We start from the raw sequence: 10,838 nt of genomic DNA, 5'->3' as shown, positions 1-10,838 counted from the left end.
TCAATGCTTAGCATCCTCAATGCTTAGCATCCTCAATGCTTAGAATCCTCAATGCTTAGAATCCTCAATGCTTAGCATCCTCAATGCTTAGAATCCTCAATGCTTAGAATCCTCTATGCTTAGCATCCTCAATACTTAGCATCCTCAATGCTTAGCATCCTCAATGCTTAGCATCCTCAATGCTTAGAATCCTCAACGCTTAGCATCCTCAACGCTTAGAATCATCAATGCTTAGAATCCACAATGCCTAGCTTAGAATCCTCAATGCTGAGAATCCTCAATGCTTAGAATCCTCAATGCTTAGAAACCTCAATGCACAGAGTCCTTAATGCTTAGAAACCTCAATACTTAGCATCCTCAGTGCTTAGCGTAGAATCCTCACTGCTTAGAAACCTGAATGCTTAGAATCCTCAATGCTTAGATTCCTCGATGCTTAGAATCCTCAATGCTTAGCTTAGAAACCTCAATGCTTAGAATCCTCAATGCTTAACATCCTCAATGCATAGAATGCTCAATGCTTAGAATCCTCAATGCTTAGAATCCTCAATGCACAGAGTCCTTAATGCTTAGAAACCTCAATACTTATCATCCTCAGTGCTTAGCTTAGAATCTTCACTGCTTAGAAACCTGAATGCTTAGAATCCTCAATGCTTAGAATCCTCAATGCACAGAGTCCTTAATGCTTAGCATCCTCAATGCTTCGCTTAGAATCCTCAAAGCTCAGGATCCTCAATGCTTAGAAACCTCAATGCACAGAGTCCTTAATGCTTAGAAAACTCAATACTTAGCATCCTCATTGCTTAGCTTAGAATACTCACTACTTAGAAACCTCAATGCTTAGAATCCTCAGTGCTTAGCATCCTCAATGCGTAGAATCCCCAATACTATAGAAACCTCAATCCTTAGTATGCTCTATGCTTAGCTTAGAATCCTCAATGCTTAGAATCCTCAATGCTTAGCATCCTCAAAGCTTAGCATCCTCAATGCTTAGCATCCTCAATGCTTAGCATCCACAATGCCTAGCTTAGAATCCTCAATGCTTAGAATCCTCAATGCTTAGAATCCTCAATGCTTAGAATCCTCAATGCTTAGGAACCTCAATGCACAGAGTCCTTAATGCTTAGAAACCTCAATACTTAGCATCCTCAGTGCTTAGCTTAGAATCCTCACTGCTTAGAAACTTCAATGCTTAGAATCCTCACTGCTTAGAAACCTCAATGCTTATAATCCTCAGTGCTTAGCATCCTCAATGCGTAGAATCCCCAATGCTTAGAAACCTCAATGCTTAGCATCCTCAATCTTTAGTATGCTCTATGCTTAGCTTAGAATCCTCAATGCTTAGAATCCTCAATGCTTAGCATCCTCAATGCTTAGCATCCCCATTACATAGCTTAGAATCCTCAATGCTTAGCATCCTCATTGCTTAGCATCCTCATTGCTTAGCTTCGAATCCACAAAGCTCAGAATCCTCACTGCTTAGGAACCTCAATGCTTAGCATCCTCAATGCATTGCTTAGAAACCTCAATGCGTAGAATCCTCATTGCTTAGAAATTTTATTGCTCTGTAACCTCAATGCTTAGCATCCCTAATGCTTACAAACCTCAGTGCATAGAGGCCTTAATGTTTAGAAACCTCAAAGATAAGAAAACCCAATGCTTGGCTTAGAATCCTCAATGCTTAGAATCCTCAATGCTTAGAATCCTCAATGCTTAGCATCCTCAATGCTTAGAATCCTCAATGCTTAACAGCCTCAATGCTTAGAATCCTCAATGCTTAGAATCCTCAATGCTTAGAATCCTCAATGCTTAGAATTCTCAACGCTTAGAATCCTCAACGCTTAGCATCCTCAATGCTTAGAATCCTCAATGCTTCGCATCCTCAATGCTTAGCATCCTCAATACTTAGCATCCTCAATGCTTAGCATCCTCAATGCTTAGCATCCTCAATGCTTAGAATCCTCAACGCTTAGCATCCTCAACGCTTAGAATCCTCAATGCTTAGAAACCTCAATGCACAGAGTCCTTAATGCTTAGAAACCTCAATACTTAGCATCCTCAGTGCTTAGCGTAGAATCCTCACTGCTTAGAAACCTGAATGCTTAGAATCCTCAATGCTTAGATTCCTCGATGCTTAGAATCCTCTATGCTTAGCTTAGAATCCTCAATGCTTAGAATCCTCAATGCTTAGCATCCTCAAAGCTTAGCATCCTCAATGCTTAGCATCCTCAATGCTTAGCATCCACAATGCCTAGCTTAGAATCCTCAATGCTTAGAATCCTCAATGCTTAGAATCCTCAATGCTTAGAATCCTCAATGCTTAGGAACCTCAATGCACAGAGTCCTTAATGCTTAGAAACCTCAATACTTAGCATCCTCAGTGCTTAGCTTAGAATCCTCACTGCTTAGAAACTTCAATGCTTAGAATCCTCAATGCTTAGAAACCTCAATGCTTATAATCCTCAGTGCTTAGCATCCTCAATGCGTAGAATCCCCAATGCTTAGAAACCTCAATGCTTAGCATCCTCAATCCTTAGTATGCTCTATGCTTAGCTTAGAATTCTCAATGCTTAGAATCCTCAATGCTTAGCATCCTCAATGCTTAGCATCCCCATTACATAGCTTAGAATCCTCAATGCTTAGCATCCTCATTGCTTAGCATCCTCATTGCTTAGCTTCGAATCCTCAAAGCTCAGAATCCTCACTGCTTAGGAACCTCAATGCTTAGCATCCTCAATGCATTGCTTAGAAATCTCAATGCGTAGAATCCTCATTGCTTAGAAATTTTATTGCTCTGTAACCTCAATGCTTAGCATCCCTAATGCTTACAAACCTCAGTGCATAGAGGCCTTAATGTTTAGAAACCTCAAAGATAAGAAAACCCAATGCTTGGCTTAGAATCCTCAATGCTTAGAATCCTCAATACTTAGAATCCTCAATGCTTAGAATCCTCAATGCTTAGCATCCTCAATGCTTAGAATCCTCAATGCTTAGCAGCCTCATTGCTTAGAATTCTCAATGCTTAGAATCCTCAATGCTTAGAAACCTCAATGCACAGAGTCCTTAATGCTTAGAAACCTCAATACTTAGCATCCTCAGTGCTTAGCTTAGAATCCTCAATGCTTAAAAACCTGAATGCTTAGAATCCTCAAGGCTAAGCTTAGAAATCTCAATGCTTAGCATCCTCAATGCTTAGCATCCTCAACGCGTAGAATCCACAATACTTAGAAACATCAATGCTTAGCATCCTCAATCCTTAGTATGCTCTATGCTTAGCTTAGAATCCTCAATGCTTAGAATCCTCAATGCTTACAAACCTCAATGCTGAGAAATTTTATTGTTTGCAACCTCATTGCTTAGCATCCCAAATGCTTACAAACCTCAATGCATAGAGGCCTTAATGCTTAGAAACCTCAAAGATTAGAAAACTCAATGCTTGGCTTAGAATCCTCAATGCTTAGAATCCTCATTGCTTAGAATCCTCCATGCATAGCTTAGAATCCTCAATGCTTAGAATCCTCAATGCTTAGAATCCTCAATGCTTAGCATCCTCCATGCATTGCTTAGAATCCTCAATGCTTAGAATCCTCAATGCTTATCATCCTCAATGCTTAGAATCCTCAATGCTTAGCATCCTCAATGCTTAGCATCCTCATTGCTTAGCATCCTCATTGCTTAGCTTAGAATTCTCAAAGCTCAGAATCCTCACTGCTTAGGAACCTCAATGCTTAGCATCCTCCATGCATTGCTTAGAAACCTCAATGCGCAGAATCCTCATTGCTTAGAAATTTTATTGCTCTGAAACCTCAATGCTTAGCAACCCTAATGCTTACAAACCTCATTGCATAGAGGCCTTAATGTTTAGAAACAACAAAGATTAGAAAACTCAATGCTTGGCTTAGAATCCTCAATGCTTAGAATCCTCAATGCTTAGAATCCTCAATGCTAAGCTTAGAAACCTCAATGCTTAGCATCCTCAATGCTCAGAAACCTCAATGCTTAGCATCCTCAATGCTTAGAAACCTCAATGCTTAGAAAGCTCAATGCACAGAGTCCTTAATGCTTAGAAACCTCAATACTTAGCATCCTCAGTGCTTAGCTTAGAATCCTCACTGCTTAGAAACCTGAATGCTTAGAATCCTCAATGCTACGCTTAGAAACCTCAATGCTTACATCCTCAATTCTTAGCATCCTCAATCCTTAGCAACCTCAATGCATATCTTAGAATCCTCAAAGCTCAGGATCCTCAATCCTTAGAAACCTCAATGCACAGAGTCCTTAATGCTTAGAAACCTCAATACTTAGAATCCTCAGTGCTTAGCATCCTCAACGCGTAGAATCCCCAATGCTTAGAAACCTCAATGCTTAGCATCCTCAATCCTTAGTATGCTCTATGCTTAGCTTAGAATCCTCAATGCTTAGAATCCTCAATGCTTACAAACCTCAATGCTGAGAAATTTTATTGTTTGAAACCTCATTGCTTAGCATCCCAAATGCTTACAAACCTCAATGCATAGAAGCCTTAATGCTTAGAAACCTCAAAGATTAGAAAACTCAATGCTTGGCTTAGAATCCTCAATGCTTAGAATCCTCAATGCTTAGAATCTTCAATGCTTAGCATCCTCCATGCATTGCTTAGAATCCCCAATAGTTAGAATCCTCAATGCTTCGCATCCTCAATGCTTAGCTTAGAAACCTCAATGCTTAGAATCCTCAATGCTTAGAATCCTCAATGCGTACCTTAGAAACCTCAATGCTTAGAATCCTCACTGCTTAGAATCCTCAATGCTTAGAATCCTCAATGCACAGAGTCCTTAATGCTTAGAAACCTCAATACTTAGCATCCTCAGTGCTTAGCTTAGAATCCTCACTGCTTAGAAACCTGAATGCTTAGAATCCTCAATGATTAGAATCCTCAATGCTAAGCTTAGAAACCTCAATGCTTAGAATCCTCAATGCTTAGAATCCTCAATGCTTAGAATCCTCAATGCTTAGAATCCTCAATGCTTAGCATCCTCAATGCATAGCTTAGAATCCCCAAAGCTCAGGATCCTCAATGCTTAGAAACCTCAATGCACAGAGTCCTTAATGCTTAGAAACCTCAATACTTAGCATCCTCAGTGCTTAGCTTAGAATCCTCAATGCTTAGAAACCTCAATGCTTATAATCCTCAGTGCTTAGCATCCTCAACGCGTAGAATCCCCAATGCTTAGAAACCTCAATGCTTAGCATCCTCAATCCTTAGTATGCTCTATGCTTAGCTTAGCATCCTCATTGCTTAGAATCCTCAGTGCTTAGAATCCTCAATGCTTAGCATCCTCAATGCTTAGCATCCTCAATGCTTAGAATCCTCAATGCTTAGAATTCTCAACGCTTAGCATCCTCAACGCTTAGCATCCTCAATGCTTAGAATCCTCAATTCTTAGAATCCTCAATGCTTAGCATCCTCAATACTTAGCATCCTCAATACTTAGCATCCTCAAAGCTTAGCATCCTCAATGCTTAGAATCCTCAACGCTTAGCATCCTCAACGCTTAGAATCCTCAATGCTTAGAATCCACAATGCCTAGCTTAGAATCCTCAATGCTGAGAATCCTCAATGCTTAGAATCCTCAATGCTTAGAAACCTCAATGCACAGAGTCCTTAATGCTTAGAAACCTCAATGCTTAGCATCCTCAATCCTTAGTATGCTCTATGCTTAGCTTAGCATCCTCATTGCTTAGAATCCTCAATGCTTAGCATCCTCAATGCTTAGCATCCTCAATGCTTAGAATCCTCAATGCTTAGAATCCTCAATGCTTAGCATCCTCAATGCTTAGAATCCTCAATGCTTAGAATCCTCTATGCTTAGCATCCTCAATACTTAGCATCCTCAATGCTTAGCATCCTCAATGCTTAGCATCCTCAATGCTTAGAATCCTCAACGCTTAGCATCCTCAACGCTTAGAATCATCAATGCTTAGAATCCACAATGCCTAGCTTAGAATCCTCAATGCTGAGAATCCTCAATGCTTAGAATCCTCAATGCTTAGAAACCTCAATGCACAGAGTCCTTAATGCTTAGAAACCTCAATACTTAGCATCCTCAGTGCTTAGCGTAGAATCCTCACTGCTTAGAAACCTGAATGCTTAGAATCCTCAATGCTTAGATTCCTCGATGCTTAGAATCCTCAATGCTTAGCTTAGAAACCTCAATGCTTAGAATCCTCAATGCTTAACATCCTCAATGCATAGAATGCTCAATGCTTAGAATCCTCAATGCTTAGAATCCTCAATGCACAGAGTCCTTAATGCTTAGAAACCTCAATACTTATCATCCTCAGTGCTTAGCTTAGAATCTTCACTGCTTAGAAACCTGAATGCTTAGAATCCTCAATGCTTAGAATCCTCAATGCACAGAGTCCTTAATGCTTAGCATCCTCAATGCTTCGCTTAGAATCCTCAAAGCTCAGGATCCTCAATGCTTAGAAACCTCAATGCACAGAGTCCTTAATGCTTAGAAAACTCAATACTTAGCATCCTCATTGCTTAGCTTAGAATACTCACTACTTAGAAACCTCAATGCTTAGAATCCTCAGTGCTTAGCATCCTCAATGCGTAGAATCCCCAATACTATAGAAACCTCAATCCTTAGTATGCTCTATGCTTAGCTTAGAATCCTCAATGCTTAGAATCCTCAATGCTTAGCATCCTCAAAGCTTAGCATCCTCAATGCTTAGCATCCTCAATGCTTAGCATCCACAATGCCTAGCTTAGAATCCTCAATGCTTAGAATCCTCAATGCTTAGAATCCTCAATGCTTAGAATCCTCAATGCTTAGGAACCTCAATGCACAGAGTCCTTAATGCTTAGAAACCTCAATACTTAGCATCCTCAGTGCTTAGCTTAGAATCCTCACTGCTTAGAAACTTCAATGCTTAGAATCCTCACTGCTTAGAAACCTCAATGCTTATAATCCTCAGTGCTTAGCATCCTCAATGCGTAGAATCCCCAATGCTTAGAAACCTCAATGCTTAGCATCCTCAATCTTTAGTATGCTCTATGCTTAGCTTAGAATCCTCAATGCTTAGAATCCTCAATGCTTAGCATCCTCAATGCTTAGCATCCCCATTACATAGCTTAGAATCCTCAATGCTTAGCATCCTCATTGCTTAGCATCCTCATTGCTTAGCTTCGAATCCACAAAGCTCAGAATCCTCACTGCTTAGGAACCTCAATGCTTAGCATCCTCAATGCATTGCTTAGAAACCTCAATGCGTAGAATCCTCATTGCTTAGAAATTTTATTGCTCTGTAACCTCAATGCTTAGCATCCCTAATGCTTACAAACCTCAGTGCATAGAGGCCTTAATGTTTAGAAACCTCAAAGATAAGAAAACCCAATGCTTGGCTTAGAATCCTCAATGCTTAGAATCCTCAATGCTTAGAATCCTCAATGCTTAGCATCCTCAATGCTTAGAATCCTCAATGCTTAACAGCCTCAATGCTTAGAATCCTCAATGCTTAGAATCCTCAATGCTTAGAATCCTCAATGCTTAGAATTCTCAACGCTTAGAATCCTCAACGCTTAGCATCCTCAATGCTTAGAATCCTCAATGCTTCGCATCCTCAATGCTTAGCATCCTCAATACTTAGCATCCTCAATGCTTAGCATCCTCAATGCTTAGCATCCTCAATGCTTAGAATCCTCAACGCTTAGCATCCTCAACGCTTAGAATCCTCAATGCTTAGAAACCTCAATGCACAGAGTCCTTAATGCTTAGAAACCTCAATACTTAGCATCCTCAGTGCTTAGCGTAGAATCCTCACTGCTTAGAAACCTGAATGCTTAGAATCCTCAATGCTTAGATTCCTCGATGCTTAGAATCCTCTATGCTTAGCTTAGAATCCTCAATGCTTAGAATCCTCAATGCTTAGCATCCTCAAAGCTTAGCATCCTCAATGCTTAGCATCCTCAATGCTTAGCATCCACAATGCCTAGCTTAGAATCCTCAATGCTTAGAATCCTCAATGCTTAGAATCCTCAATGCTTAGAATCCTCAATGCTTAGGAACCTCAATGCACAGAGTCCTTAATGCTTAGAAACCTCAATACTTAGCATCCTCAGTGCTTAGCTTAGAATCCTCACTGCTTAGAAACTTCAATGCTTAGAATCCTCAATGCTTAGAAACCTCAATGCTTATAATCCTCAGTGCTTAGCATCCTCAATGCGTAGAATCCCCAATGCTTAGAAACCTCAATGCTTAGCATCCTCAATCCTTAGTATGCTCTATGCTTAGCTTAGAATTCTCAATGCTTAGAATCCTCAATGCTTAGCATCCTCAATGCTTAGCATCCCCATTACATAGCTTAGAATCCTCAATGCTTAGCATCCTCATTGCTTAGCATCCTCATTGCTTAGCTTCGAATCCTCAAAGCTCAGAATCCTCACTGCTTAGGAACCTCAATGCTTAGCATCCTCAATGCATTGCTTAGAAATCTCAATGCGTAGAATCCTCATTGCTTAGAAATTTTATTGCTCTGTAACCTCAATGCTTAGCATCCCTAATGCTTACAAACCTCAGTGCATAGAGGCCTTAATGTTTAGAAACCTCAAAGATAAGAAAACCCAATGCTTGGCTTAGAATCCTCAATGCTTAGAATCCTCAATACTTAGAATCCTCAATGCTTAGAATCCTCAATGCTTAGCATCCTCAATGCTTAGAATCCTCAATGCTTAGCAGCCTCATTGCTTAGAATTCTCAATGCTTAGAATCCTCAATGCTTAGAAACCTCAATGCACAGAGTCCTTAATGCTTAGAAACCTCAATACTTAGCATCCTCAGTGCTTAGCTTAGAATCCTCAATGCTTAAAAACCTGAATGCTTAGAATCCTCAAGGCTAAGCTTAGAAATCTCAATGCTTAGCATCCTCAATGCTTAGCATCCTCAACGCGTAGAATCCACAATACTTAGAAACATCAATGCTTAGCATCCTCAATCCTTAGTATGCTCTATGCTTAGCTTAGAATCCTCAATGCTTAGAATCCTCAATGCTTACAAACCTCAATGCTGAGAAATTTTATTGTTTGCAACCTCATTGCTTAGCATCCCAAATGCTTACAAACCTCAATGCATAGAGGCCTTAATGCTTAGAAACCTCAAAGATTAGAAAACTCAATGCTTGGCTTAGAATCCTCAATGCTTAGAATCCTCATTGCTTAGAATCCTCCATGCATAGCTTAGAATCCTCAATGCTTAGAATCCTCAATGCTTAGAATCCTCAATGCTTAGCATCCTCCATGCATTGCTTAGAATCCTCAATGCTTAGAATCCTCAATGCTTATCATCCTCAATGCTTAGAATCCTCAATGCTTAGCATCCTCAATGCTTAGCATCCTCATTGCTTAGCATCCTCATTGCTTAGCTTAGAATTCTCAAAGCTCAGAATCCTCACTGCTTAGGAACCTCAATGCTTAGCATCCTCCATGCATTGCTTAGAAACCTCAATGCGCAGAATCCTCATTGCTTAGAAATTTTATTGCTCTGAAACCTCAATGCTTAGCAACCCTAATGCTTACAAACCTCATTGCATAGAGGCCTTAATGTTTAGAAACAACAAAGATTAGAAAACTCAATGCTTGGCTTAGAATCCTCAATGCTTAGAATCCTCAATGCTTAGAATCCTCAATGCTAAGCTTAGAAACCTCAATGCTTAGCATCCTCAATGCTCAGAAACCTCAATGCTTAGCATCCTCAATGCTTAGAAACCTCAATGCTTAGAAAGCTCAATGCACAGAGTCCTTAATGCTTAGAAACCTCAATACTTAGCATCCTCAGTGCTTAGCTTAGAATCCTCACTGCTTAGAAACCTGAATGCTTAGAATCCTCAATGCTACGCTTAGAAACCTCAATGCTTACATCCTCAATTCTTAGCATCCTCAATCCTTAGCAACCTCAATGCATATCTTAGAATCCTCAAAGCTCAGGATCCTCAATCCTTAGAAACCTCAATGCACAGAGTCCTTAATGCTTAGAAACCTCAATACTTAGAATCCTCAGTGCTTAGCATCCTCAACGCATAGAATCCCCAATGCTTAGAAACCTCAATGCTTAGCATCCTCAATCCTTAGTATGCTCTATGCTTAGCTTAGAATCCTCAATGCTTAGAATCCTCAATGCTTACAAACCTCAATGCTGAGAAATTTTATTGTTTGAAACCTCATTGCTTAGCATCCCAAATGCTTACAAACCTCAATGCATAGAAGCCTTAATGCTTAGAAACCTCAAAGATTAGAAAACTCAATGCTTGGCTTAGAATCCTCAATGCTTAGAATCCTCAATGCTTAGAATCTTCAATGCTTAGCATCCTCCATGCATTGCTTAGAATCCCCAATAGTTAGAATCCTCAATGCTTCGCATCCTCAATGCTTAGCTTAGAAACCTCAATGCTTAGAATCCTCAATGCTTAGAATCCTCAATGCGTACCTTAGAAACCTCAATGCTTAGAATCCTCACTGCTTAGAATCCTCAATGCTTAGAATCCTCAATGCACAGAGTCCTTAATGCTTAGAAACCTCAATACTTAGCATCCTCAGTGCTTAGCTTAGAATCCTCACTGCTTAGAAACCTGAATGCTTAGAATCCTCAATGATTAGAATCCTCAATGCTAAGCTTAGAAACCTCAATGCTTAGAATCCTCAATGCTTAGAATCCTCAATGCTTAGAATCCTCCATGCATTGCTTAGAATCCTCAATAGTTAGAATCCTCAATGCTTCGCATCCTCAATGCTTAGCTTAGAAACCTCAACACATAGAATCCTCAATGCGTAGCATCCTCATTACATAGCTTAGAATCCTCAA

The sequence above is a fragment of the Coturnix japonica genome, chromosome 17 (genome assembly GCF_054131305.1).
Source record: "Coturnix japonica strain WE chromosome 17, WE-NBRP24, whole genome shotgun sequence".
NCBI classification, from domain to species: Eukaryota; Metazoa; Chordata; class Aves; order Galliformes; family Phasianidae; genus Coturnix; species Coturnix japonica.
The sequence above is the reverse complement of the archived record's forward strand: the minus strand, read 5'-3'. Positions refer to the sequence as shown.